Below are 12,448 nucleotides of genomic sequence, written 5' to 3'. Positions count from 1 at the left end.
ACCACGCACCGCAGAGAGGTGCTAAAAAACAGCAACACTCATCATATAAAGAAGCTTTGACCAGAGTTTTTTTTTTGTTTTGCAGTAGGTCCTTAAAAACAGCAAAGCACTCCTGTCATATCAAGGATCTTTGTCCAGCACTTTTTTTGCTGTAAGACCTTAAAAATAGAAGTGTTTCTGTCATTTGAAGGATTTTTGACAAGCGTTGTTTTTGCAGCAGGTCCACAAAAACTGCCGTAGAGATGATCTTTGATGAGCATTTTTGCAGTAGGTCCTTCAAAAACAGTAGCTCGTTTCTGTCCTATAGATGATCTCTGGATAGCATTTTTGCACCACTCCTGTCAAATAAAGGATCTTTGTCCAGCATTTTTTTGTCCTTAAAAATAGAAGAGTGTTTCTGCCATATGAAGGATCTTTGACAAGTGTTGTTTTTCCAGTTGGTCCATAAAAACAGCAGAACGTGGTCCTGCCATATAGAGGATCTTTGATTAGCATTTTTGCAGTAGGTCCTTCAAAAACAGTAGCTCGATTCTGTCCTATAGAGGATCTTTGGCTAGCGTTTTTGCAGCACTTTTTTTTTTACTGCAGGTCCTTAAAAATAGAAGAGTGCTCCTGTCATATGAAGGATCTTTGACAAGTGTTGTTTTTTGTAAAGTAGGTCCTCCAAAAACAGTAGAACACTCCTGTAAAGTAGAACACTCCTGCCATATAGAGGATCTTTGACTAGCGTTTTTGCAGTTAAAGTCACGTCTTTCCATCTCTGACACTCGGGAAGCGCTGATGATGTTTATTTTCTCTTACAAGCGTCAAACATCTTTGGCCTTTCAGTTCGCCAATGAATCAATCAGAGGTTGTTAACCTTCTTTGGACAATCGTATGCTTCCAGCTTTGTGGGAACACTTTGGGTTGGCACCTGCTGGACCACTTGTCGTTTCCCAGTGCACAAAGCGAGCTCCGTAGGGGTCCGCTTGGAGGAGTTTTCTGTGGAAGAACCAGCAGTCTTGCGATGTCTTCGTGCAGCCACGCCTCATTGACCTCACTTGCACTGAACACCCGAGTCACATGCGCTACCATTGCACCATGAGGCCTTCACATCCTTAAGAACATCCTCCCTCTTCCTCTTCCTCCTGACAGCGGCATCCTCCAAGTAGATCTTCATGAGCGATCACGTCTGCAGGCGCCATGTTTGCTCCACTCCAATGAAGGCTTCCAAACAGCAGGAATCTTCCACACTGCCAGGGAAACTCAGGGGCGATTACCCACACAATCGCGTTCAAATCAAACACGGCAGCCCCCCCCCCCACACCTTACCCCCCAGACACCCTCCAACCTTCCTTTGACCCCCGCTGCGCTCACGCTGATTAAAGCTCCATTCACACTCCTTAATTAGTTCACGCCCTCTTTGATTCACAGCTCCTCACAGCGTGGGGCTTTGCTACCATTCATGGAACACATTAAAGGCCCCCAGGGAGAACACGTGTATTTATACTGTTGGGGGGGTGGGGTGGGGGCGGGGGGTTCTTACAGTGATCAGAGTGAGGAGCTGCTGCATGCACGTCATGAAAGGAAGGAGACATGACACGTTAGTTTTTATCACCTGCTTTGGAAAAGAAGGGGACTTTTTACAGAAAAAAACAGCAAACATAACCCAGCCCCACCCCAAAATACCCCCCCAGAGTGCCTTTTTTTTGATAGATTTACATGTACGGGAAACTTTAAAAGAGAGGAAGACAAAAAAGGGGGGGTTGGCACCTGCACCTGGTCCATGATAAACACTCGAATGGAGACAACTTTCTACCATCAAGTTTCCTTCATGAAGTCGTGTAGCAGCGATGGAGGGGGTCCCTTCACCCCCATTTTGTGCTGGGAAGCCCACGTGCACACTTCTCTAACAGGAAGTTACCCAGCATGCCTTGTGGGTTACAAATGCTAGCATTGTTTTCCATGTATGTTAATGTGTAAGCCTTTATTTTGAGCCTTTATCCCTCCGACGCAACTTTGAACCCAGTGACCATGGTCCTGTGCTAGCGTGCTAAGAAGCTAACATGCCATCATCCATTGTCGCCTGCTAGCTCGCGTGTTACCACGGTAGCTAGGACTCGTGGCGTGGAGCCGTTTTGTAGACAGCAGCCTTAGAAATGCTGAGCATGCTGGAAGAGACTCCACGGCTTTGTAAGGAATGTTTACACCCTGAGGCGGCTGTCAGAGACGCACACAAAGACGATTCTAGAAGACAAGGAAGCGTCTTCTTGCATGTCTTCATGTTTAGGATGGACATCCTTTCACGTTAACGCAACAATAAGGCCTAATTTCACCCGAACATAGCAGCTCATGCGTGGTGCTCGTGTAACGTATGTCACCCATTGCGGCTGCGCAAGTGTACGTCGGTAAACCTCTCACTCCCTCGGCGCTGCGCTGAACGTTGGGTTGACAGTCCGGGCTTTTGACCCAACGGTCCGCGCTCTCGTCTCCCATTCCGAAGGTCCTGTGTCCGAGCCCCGGCATGGGCAGTGTGAAGCAGGCGGGTTACACTAAGCTAGCTGCTCATAAAGATGCGTCAGTGCTAGCATGGCAAGCTAATGTGTAAAGGCAGTGTTTACTTCAGGACGCGGACTTGAATGAAGTACATTTGTAGTACTAAGTGGGGATACCACTGATACCACCTGATACCACTTTTTCATGTCTGAAACCACTGGAACTACTAGTGAATGGCAAAACGCTTCACCCTGTCTGCGCCGGGACGCCAACACAGGACCTTCGGAGAGGGAGACCTTTGGGCCAAAAGCCCAGACTGTCGCCCCAGCGTTCAGCGCAGCTCTTAAGGCCGAGGGAGCGAGGTAACGTACACTTGCACAGGCATCGGTTACATAATGTGGTGTGAAAAAGTGTTTGTCCCCTTCTTGATTTTTTATTTTTTCTGCATGTTTGCCACACTTAAATGTTTCGGATCATCAAACTTATGTAAATATTAGTTAATGACAACACAACTGAACATAAAGTACAGTTTTTAAATGAAACTTTTTATTATTAAGGGAGAAAAAAAATCCAAAGCTACATGGCCCTGTGTGAAAAAGTGATTGCCCCCTAAAGCTAAAAACTGGTTGAGCCCCCCTTAGCAGCAACAACTGCAATCAAGCGTTTGTGATAACTTGCAATGAGTCTCTTACTGCGCTGGGGAGGAATTTAGCAGAATTGTTGTCATTCAGCCACATTGGAGGCTTTTCCAGCATGAAGCGCCTTTTTAAGGTCATGCCACAGCATCTCAATAGGATTCAGGTCTGGACTTGGACTAGGCCGCTCCAAAGTCTTCATTTAGTTTTTCTTCATCCATTCAGAGGTGGACTTGCTGGTGTGTTTTGGATCATTGTCCTGCTGCAGAACCCAAGTTGCTTTCAGCTTGAGGTCACCAACAGATGGCCGGACATTCTCCTTCAGCACAATTCATGCTTCCATTTATCACAGCAAGTCTTCCAGGTCCTGAAGACCATCACACTACCACCACCATATTTTACTGTTGCTATGATGTTCTTTTTCTGACATGCAGCGTTACTTTTACGCCAGATGTAATGGGACACACACCTTCCAAAAAGTTCCAACTTTTGTCTCGTCAGACCACAGAGTATTTTCCCAAAGGTTTTGGGGATCATCAAGATGTTTTCTGGCAAAATTGAGACTAGCCTTAATGTTCTTTTTGTTCAGCAGTGGTTTTGGTCTTGGAACTCTGCCATGTAGGCCGTTTTTGTCCAGCGTCTTTCTTATGGTGGAGTCATGAACACTGACCTTAACTGAGGCAAGTGAGACCTGCAGTTCTTTGGATGTTGTTGTGGGGTCTTTTGTGACCTCTCGGATGAGTCGTCGCTGCGCTCTTGGCGTCATTTTGGTTGGCCGGCCACTCCTGGGAAGGTTCACTACTGTTCCATGTTTTCTCCATTTGTGGATAATGGCTCTCACTGTGGTTTGCTGGAGTCCCAAAGCTTAGAAATGGCTTTATAACCTTTTCGAGACTGATAGAGCTCAATTAATCTCAGTTAAATTATATTTTAACTTGGGGGGGGGTCTATCAGTTTTCCACAAAGGGCCATGTAGGTTTGGATTTTTTTTCCCTTAATAATAAGAAGTTTAATTTAAAAACTGCCTTTTGTGTTGAGTTGTGTTGTCATTGACTAATATTTACATTAGTTTGATGCTCCGAAACATTTAAATGTGACAAACATGCAAAAAATAAGAAATCAGGAAGGGAGCAAACACCTTTTCACACCGCTGTATGCCCATAAAAATGTCTAGTTTTAACACACAGCTCGCTCCACCCCCCCCAAACCCTCCTGCTAGAGTATCGGATCGGACCATCCTATTACTAAGCGAAAAGTATCAGGTTGTTTTCAAATAAGGAATTCATTTAGCATTTAGCTTGTCTGACGTGAAAAGGATTTTTTTCGGGTTGAAGAAGACGTGAAACAGCAAAGACAAGAAGGAGACAAGGTCGCCTCCAGGGGGCGCTCACTGGGGAAGGCAGCGGCAAGACACTTTGCTGCCGTGCAGGAAACCGCGGCATCTCCTGTTGCGTGTCACCTCCTGCCGCGAGCACCTTTGTGGCATTTTTGTGACAGCGCTGTCCGCAGGGACGCGTCTCAACGCCTTCCGCGGCTCGCAGACACTTCACCACCGATAAGTCAAACGCCGGCCGAGACGGGCGCTCCGATAAATGTCCCCCCGCCTGTAAGAAATGTTTTGACGGCCTCCAAGTTTCTGCGTCGGCGGGAGAAAGAAAAACAGCTGCCATGAAGACGTCCTCCAAAGTGCTCCAACACATTCTGACCAAACGTGACAAAAGCAAAGATCGTTCAAGTCTTATCACCAGAAGCAGTACCGGCGTTGACCAGTGAGAGGCAGCAATGCCCCACCGGACACTCAGACTGACGGAAAATAAACAGAAGAAGCGAGGCTAGCTGTTGTATTTGTGCTTCCTACTGACTTTTAAACACAAATTGTATTATTGTGTGGCACTTGTAAAACTGTTTCCTCTACTTCTTAGATTTCCGCCTCATTTTTTGTCCACTCTCACACTTCTCAACCGATTCAAATGAGCTGGAACGCCAAAATGTTCAGCTCAATCAAGGCCCACTATCAATCAGGACTTTTCAAAAAATTCCCACATTCCCACACAGGACAGGGCAGCAAAGCAGCAGCACGAAAGGAAAATGGAAGAGCGGATACAGAACAAAGACATGAAGGGGGCGGGGCAGGGAATGAAGACCATCACGGGCTGCAGCTCAAAGAGAGGTGCCAAAATTGAGTGGGACGTGAGAAGGGCGAACCAGTTAAACCACAGCAGCCCCCACACAAGTCACCAGCACGGAAGAGGACACCTCACCTCACCCTCCCCCCCCTCAAACAACCCACAATAACAGCAGCTGAGTAAGTGCGGAGCTGAAGAGGTCTGGACGGAGCGTCACCTCGACTACTGAAAGCTTGCCCGTGGGAGATGGCAGACGCTCTGCAGCGCATCTTCAGCCTGAGCTTGGGGTTGGGGAGGATTCCACCGCTGTGGAGGACGTCCTGCATCGTTCCAGCCCCAAAGAGACCACGGAATGGCTGCTGCTCTATCACCTGAGGCCACAGGCCCACCACGCACTCGACCCTCTGCAGTTTGCATAGCAGGAGAAAGTGGGAGTTGAGGACTCCATCATCTTCTTTCTCCACCGATCTCTCGCTCACCTGGACAGAGGCAGCCTCAGCTGCTCAAGGACAAACTGACACAGATGGGAGCAGGATCACAACTGGAGGCATGGATCACAGACCCCCTGACGGGCAGACCTCAGTACACTGTGACCAGCAGCACGGGGGCACCGCAGGGAACTGTGCCCTCTCCTGTTCGGTTTGCTCTGCCATGTACAGAAGCACGCGGACGACATGGGGTGTAGCAGGAACGGACAGGGGGATGAGTACAGAAAAGTGATCCAGGACTTCGCCAACTGGTGCGACGCTGGGCACCACCAAGCCCAGGTAAACGGTGGTGGACTTTAGGAGAAACAGCACACGCCCAGAATCCGGGTTCACACCTACAAACACCTGGGAGTGCATCTGGATGATAAACTGGACTGGACTGCCAACATAGATGCTCTGTGGAAAGGGCAGAGCCGTCTGTACTTCCTCAGAAGACTGGCATCCTTCAACGTATGCAAGAAGCTGCTACAGATCTTCTAGCAGACTGTGGTAGCTAGTGCCCTCCTGTATTCAGTCGTGTGCTGGGGGAGCAGCCTCAAGAAGCCACACGCCTGAACAAACTGGTGAGGAAGGAGGCTCTGTCATTGGCACTGAGCTGGACAGCCTGGCATCTGTGGCAGAGGAAAGGACACTGAGGAGGCTCCTTTCCATCACGGACAACCAGCATCCCCCAATGCACAGCATCATCTCCTCACAGAAGAGCAGTTTCAGTGGAAGGTTACTATCACTGTCCTGCTCCACCCAAAGACCGAGCAGATCATTCCTCCCCCGTGACATGCGGCTTTCCAACACAACAGAGGGGGGAGCGATAAAACACACACAGGACCGTACTTACAGCGTTACCTGATTCTGTATTATTATGATGTATTATTGCACTGTTCCATGTATTCATTTATTTATTCGTATTCTATTTTCTTATTTGTTTCAGCTCTCACGTCTTGCCTTGGTTGTTTTATTGTATTTTACCGTCAAGGTATCCAGCAGAAAGTTATCTTTGGAGGGACTGGCGCCAACGGACTGAGCAAACACGTCTAAAGAAGCCTATGGGACGATTGGGGGGAGCCAGGAGATGGGTACAGGTGAATGAAACGGGGTCCGGGGTCCTGAAGGCTGTGGAGAACTAACCCGTCTGACTTATCTTTCAATGATCACGTCCGACTTATTCTTCAATACATTTGGAAAAAATCTAATTTGGTGTGAGAGCCTTTCTTCCTTCTCATAGGTGGAGGTTGAAGAGCACGCAAGGGGGACGGGAAATTGGCTTAATTCATTTTCCAAAGTGGTCCTTTGACCTTTAGGGGGCCTCCAGCAATAGCTAAAGGTCATGTGACTAAAGAAAAGATGATACTGTGCAGTTATTGTGGAGATATTTTGCAACATATATTGGACATAAAGATTTTCATTGAATTAGAAACAACTTTATTGCTATTATTTTACTACAACTACGACTACTTTTAGAACGGCGAAGAGCGGCTTGCACACGTGGAGGGTGTGACGTCAGCGGTTGCTTCACGATACAGCCGAAAGGAACACAACCATCTATTCATCCAAAATCATCGAGTGGGTGGACAACGACTTGTTGACTAGAACACGTACTCTGACTCTTCTTCATTCATTTCTCATTTCGTTTTAGAGTCAAATTCACAGTTTGGAGTGAAACCGCTTCAAATCATTCCAACATCAAAATGTTCAGGTCACTCCGGACATGTAGGCTATCTTTTGGGACTTTCCTAAAAAAAAAAAATCATGAAAAAATCCCACATTTTATCCTAATTCAATATTTTCTGTGACATTTACCCTTTGAAAATGAATGGAGAAATTCAACGTCGCCCCCTATTGGTGGAAATGTTCATTTTACATTTACGTTTAGAGCGGTCGTCCTGACGGCTGCTGGTTCCATCCTCGGCGACACATTTCAGTCCCATCTTCAGCACTCACACGCAATGTGGACTGGAACTGCTTCGTGTACTTTCACGGTGTTCCGATCGCGTCCTCATCGGCTCCCGTACAGTTCTGCATAACAACGTTGGGCCCAAACAGGAAGTTTGATGATAAATATTCCACATGTTTAACAGTCACGACCAGAAAATGGTTCAGAAGATCTTTAAAGTGTGTCCTCACACATTTAGAGCGCTTTTGCTTGTCTTGGAGACACCCGAGAGACAGGGCAGCGTGTTGTCTTTGTGAGACAAGCTGCTAATGAATGAAAACACTTCTCACCTTTGCTGACATTTGCTGGAAGGCAGGCAGTCGCCGCTGGAAACCGACCTCCAAATGAACGCCTGGGGCCATGAAGACTGCAGGATGAGACGCCTGGTCCAAAGAGACACCTGCAGGCAGGGGGGAAAGGAGGGGGGTATTGCTGGGGGCCATGTTTGGATCTAAATGAGCATCGTTAGCTTACATGTGTCCTTGTTTTGATGCGGCGTGCACAGACACGCACAGAGCAGACCTTGACCTCCCTCAAGGCTTGGGAACCTGGTCCGGAGAGAACCTCACACTTCCATCATCTGGATTGGAACGTTGATAGCATTTGATCACCTCGTGGGAAATGAGCACTGGAATTCTGCTCGGCCTCGTCCTTGGGGGGGTGACTAATTAGCAGCTGCTTCGTTGTGGCTAAACGCTTTACTCCAGAAGATTTCGTAAGGACGGCATTCCAACATTCCATGGACACAACATCCTCATCAATGATCACGCTGAGCGTCACAGTGAGGCATCGTGACCCACTTGTGGCTCTAAGTGGCCTTAAAGGAGGTTCTGGTGTTTGTTGCCGTCTCATTAAAAGGTCAGCATGTCCGCTAATGGGTCGTCATTGCAACATGAGCTCACAGTGGAGGATTCATGTTGGATTAGCTCCGTGTGCTCGGTGCTAATTGCAACATAGCATGCAGTGTCTGTGTGTAAACCATGTGGACCACGAGGAACAGCACAGTGAACACCATGAGGAGCACAATGAGGAACAACATGGGAAAGACGACGTGGGACACCATGAGAAACACAATTAGAAACACAGTGAGGAGCACCACAAGGAACACCATGCAGAACACCACGAGGAACACTACTGGGTACACCACGAGAAAGACTGCAAGGAACACCACGAGGAACGCTACGAGGAACGTCAGTGGGTACAACACGAGGAACACTACGATGAAACACTATGAGACTACGAGGAAAACCAGGAGAAACACAATGAGGACCACGAGGGACATCACCAAGAGGGACAGTGGGACCTCCGGAGGTTTTAAGGAGGAATGGAAGCAAGAAGCTAGCATGATTGAAAACGGTGGAGTTAAGAGCCGGCGGCCATGTTTGATCAATAATCATAAAGGAGGAACAAGAGGCAGAGGGAGGAAGACGAGGCAGGTGATGACAGGAGGACAGAGGAGGAAATGTTTGACACAATTCAGGCCTCGGGGGTCGCTAACTGCTGCTAGCTTGCCACTAGACTGTAGTTGACTTGTTGGGCTACGTACTAATTAGCCACGCTGTTTTCTGCCTCAGTGCTAATGCTAACAATGGAGAACGGCCAACTGACTGCTAACGCTAGCAAAGGAAAAGATGTTTTTGTTAGCGTTGAATGAATTTCCCTGCACAGGTTAGGTGTTTTCATTAGCGGCAAACGCTCGCTTTTGACAACAATTCCTGTCCTCGATTCCTTTGGGACTTCAACAACGTCGAGCCACACGCACGCTTGATTGGCGGTCAAATAGGAGCACGTGACTGGTTGTTATCTTGTCCCAAACAAATCCAAACCAAGTGACTGATGACAGCAATTTTTCCAAATAACACAAGGCTTCAAATTGTCCACAGGCGCCCTCGCGAGCGCTGAAGGACGTCAAAGCGACATTTTTCTGTTTCTAACATCACCGTGGTGGTCTTGAAGGTTTTCATCCAGGATCCCTGCGACTTTGGAGGAGAAATCGCCATGGTAACAGGGTTGTTGTAATGTGATCTTTGACCCCAGCCACCAGCAGCATCATGCTGCGATGTTGAACATCAAGAGAGGCCTTGCTAGTTGTTGCTGTGGCGATGAAAAGCACATTTCCTGGCTAACACCAAAGCTGAGTTGTTGCTCTACCTTCAAATAGCTCCTCTTCGGATAGTCCTCTCATTTGCATATTTATGCAGACAGTTTAGCTTTCATTTCACGCCGTGTGCCTTCAGCGCCGCCGCCGCGCTACGCTACGCTATATGAGCCATCACGTCGGATACGCTGTGATTTACCGCCACTGACCCGTCTCCCTGCCAGGTGGCGGTGCGGCCTGAGACTGCCCGCCGCCGCCAGACCCTCGCACACTTCCGCTTTTATGTTCTCCAGCTGGCGGCGCTGGAGCGAGTAATGAGGAGTTCCACCAAGAAGGCTGGGCGCTGTGTGGCTAAGCGCTGGGAAACGCACCAGGGCACAAATGAGCGTGACGCAAGGTAAGCAGATGTGAGAAGAGGACAGAAGACTCCGAGTGTCTGCGGGGCAATCCTGAGGTGGTCTTGCCACAAAATGCTCTTTTTCTTTCTCTTTCAATTCAAATATGCAAACTATTCAGTCTCTCCAGGAATAAGCAATGACGCAGCCATGCCAATGAGCACAAATTCAGACAATCACCGCTATTTTTTGGCTCCTTTTTGGTAACATTATCTCACATTTGACTTGGCCCGTTAGTCTGCCCCCACATGCGTAGTCATTTTTGAGGGTTAGGGGGTTAGGGTCAGGGGTTAGGGCTAGGTTTAGGAGGTTTGGGGTAGAATTGGGGATTAGGATTAGTAGTTAGGGCTTAGGGCAAGGAGGTAGGGCTAGGACTAGAAATTTGGCTTAGGAGGTAGGGCTAGGACTAGGAGGCTTGGGTTAGGAGTTAGGGCTACGACTAGGGGTTAGGGCTAGGTCTAGAGGCTTGGGTTAGGAGTTAGGGCTGGGACTAGGAGGCTTGGGTTAGGAGTTAGGACAAGGATTAGGAGGCTTGGGTTAGGTGTTAGGACAAGGATTAGGAGGCTTGGGGTAGGCGTTAATGCTAGGACTAGGAGGCTTGGGTTAGGAGGCAGGGCTAGTAGGGGGTTAGGGTTGGCGGGGTTGACTATGTGAACACCTAGCATGAAAGTAATGGTAAATTATTGTGGTGGAACACAAGCAAAGTCATCGCAGGACCGGGACTTTTCACCCGCAAGCTCTTGCAAGTACCCGAATAAACAAAGTGAGGGACTTATAAATAAAGGTGGAAACTTTGTTTCTTTGTTTGTAGTTAGTGTAAGAGTATAAAAATGATTAACATGCGTTGTTAAAATGGTTTAACCCAAACACATTTGCCATATTAACTGCCTTCACGGTAAAACATTGACAACAAATCGGCAAAATCAAACTGTGATGCAGCGTTCTAAAAATAAAAAAACAAGCATGGCTCAGGTGGGGGGGTGGTTGCGTCCCAATTGGAAGGTTGCTGGTTCTCCGTCCTCCCATGACATCTAGTAGTATCCTCGGGCAGGATGCTGAACCGCGCTGATGTTACATCACCAGTTGGTAAACGTGCTAACAGTGTCAAAGCGTGTAGCTTGAAGGTAGAAAAGTGCGATACCACAATAATGACAACAAAAAATCCCGCAGAATCGTGGAGGGGCTGACTACCGGCCTCATCTTTGCAAGTGCTTACGTGGAGGCGGTCGCTGTGGTGACAGGTCGAGCGCTCACGACCAGAGGTCAGCTGACATCAGAGAGGAGAAATCGCGCCACACGGGCGCGCACTCGGCTCAGCGCTCCCGAAGAACCACCGTGAGATCCAAAACACGGAGCCGAGCGTGTTGTAAAGCATCTTTCTTTATTCAAGTTAAGAAAGTCCAAGCAGCATGTTCATAAATAAACGCACGTGAAGGAGTTGGAACAGAAACACACATGGACACGCCGTCCCAACCCGAGCAGACTTCCAGAGACAGGGGTGCCCAAGTGCGGCTGCGTATTTTCATTTTTATATCACGGCAAATGTAAAAATGGACCATTAATGGGATATATTATTAAATATTAATTTTCTTTGTCGCTGATAACACAAAGCTTATGCAGCTTATAATACGGTGCACGATGCAACTGCAAATTCTGTGTTTGATTTGTGGGAAAACGCGCCATTTTGTGCGGTGGACCATCAACCCAAACGCCGAGCTCACTCACGGTGCAACCCAAAATGTAACACACGAAACAAGACTATTTTATCCTCATGCATAACCCACAAGGCATGCTGTGAAGCCCAACAGGAAGTTACCCAGCATCCCTTGCGGGTGATACATTTGGCTTGAATAGCATTGCCTTGCATGTATCTGAGTGTCAGCCTTTATTCTCACCCACACGGTCTCTGTGTGTTATGTTCGCACCGTGAGCGAGGGAGCTGCATGGAATCTCAAAATAGACATTTTACGAACGTCTCCGTGAAAAAAGCGGGGACGGGATTGCATCTTTAATGTACAAAATGTATGAAAGCCATCCTTTAATTTCATGTATGTATGCGGCCCTCAGGGGGAGAAAAGTCTGGACACCCCTGGACACCACCCCCTCGAGGACAGATGCATGAGGACTTGTGGCAGGTAAGAGAAACTCCCAGCAGCCTGAACGGTTGTCCTTCCAGGGAGGTGTAATGATGGACTTCCAGCACCCACGGCGGAGTAGTGAGGCGGCAAATAGCGGCGGGGAGGTCTGAGCTCCTTTGATTGAGTGAGAGCAGACCTTGCTCGCTGCTTCTTGGCGAGTTCC

Source organism: Dunckerocampus dactyliophorus, chromosome 2, assembly GCF_027744805.1.
Source record: "Dunckerocampus dactyliophorus isolate RoL2022-P2 chromosome 2, RoL_Ddac_1.1, whole genome shotgun sequence".
NCBI lineage: Eukaryota > Metazoa > Chordata > Actinopteri > Syngnathiformes > Syngnathidae > Dunckerocampus > Dunckerocampus dactyliophorus.
This window is presented reverse-complemented; position numbering follows the sequence as displayed.